This window comes from Rhagoletis pomonella, unplaced genomic scaffold, assembly GCF_013731165.1.
Source record: "Rhagoletis pomonella isolate Grant_MI unplaced genomic scaffold, Rhpom_1.0 Rhpom_scaffold_00003, whole genome shotgun sequence".
NCBI lineage: Eukaryota > Metazoa > Arthropoda > Insecta > Diptera > Tephritidae > Rhagoletis > Rhagoletis pomonella.
The window spans coordinates 38,904,182-38,905,281 of record NW_023458557.1 but is presented as its reverse complement, the minus strand read 5'-3'; the positions used below and the strand labels follow the sequence as shown (position 1 = coordinate 38,905,281).

General features: G+C 35.6%; 1 long non-coding RNA gene across 2 annotated transcripts in view; it reads right to left on the bottom strand.

The window, feature by feature from the left end:
• LOC118735207 overlaps positions 1-364 on the bottom strand; it is a 1,777-nt gene extending 1,413 nt beyond the window's left edge. For both annotated transcript variants that reach the window (XR_004992536.1, XR_004992537.1), the window contains exon 1: positions 204-364. This is a non-coding gene — a long non-coding RNA (uncharacterized LOC118735207). The remainder of the gene's footprint in view (positions 1-203) is intronic.
• Positions 365-1,100: the final 736 nt, after the last annotated feature.

Below are 1,100 nucleotides of genomic sequence, written 5' to 3'. Positions count from 1 at the left end.
ACGCCAACGCCAACGCAACGCCAAAGTTGTATGTAAACGGGCCTTTACGAGAAAATCGCTGGCGTCTCTAATATTTATCGGAAGTTTATCGAAACCAGTTCACAAATCAAAACTCACTTTTTCTGAGTACGAAAAGTAAAGTATATACATGTGTACATCACCAATTTAATACGGAAACTTATAAATTTTTAGCAATTACTTACATTTGGCATAAATTTTGTAGCGAATAACAAAAAAACAAAACACAATGATAGAGAACTGTCAAATCGAATTAAGAATGTGCCTGTAGGAAAGGGGTAATTCGCGATCGTAATTGGAGGATCGAACAAAGTAATTCACGGTGGCGTAGGAAAGCCGTATTACCCTTTACAACTAGGGATACAAACGATGCATGTTGATGTTTTGAAAACATCGATGTTTCGTCCAAAAATATCGATGTTAACATCGATGTTTTGCTGGACGATACATCGGCTAAAAAAGTGAAAAACATCGGCATCGTTTATTCATTCCGTTCGTATTATGCCGAACGACCAGTGCTCAGTATATCCAGTAAACAACCTTAGCTATTTTTTTTCACCAAGTTTGGTCCCCATAAAGGACTAGTGTTGCAAGCAACGCTTTCGGCAATTAGGGTGTTGTTCAGCTATTTAATGTGGTGAAATTTATTTAAGCACTGGAGAGATTTATTCACATGAAATTGGAGATAGGGCTGATAGATTTATTTTAAATAAATTGTGTATCTGCGAAAATATCTTTTCAGCAGATGAATATACTTTTTAACCTTTCTCCCGAAAATTTACATACAGGCCCGAAAATATGCTAGTAACATTCAAATATCGTCGCTTGGATGGAAAATTGCCGGAAGCGTCATTTTGACAATTTGTGGTTTTTGGATATCTTCTTTAGTTTCCGAGTAATTGACTAAAATGTTTTCGGTTATTTGGTACAAATTGCGTTAGTATTGCTGTCGTACTAAACTAATCAAGATTTTTCAAATAGAGTTATCTGTTCTTCTTTAGTTTCCGACATATTCAGCTTTATCATGAGTTTCATTTTCTAGAACCGGGTCACTTTTTCACTTTTAGTTTGCGTGTATTCAC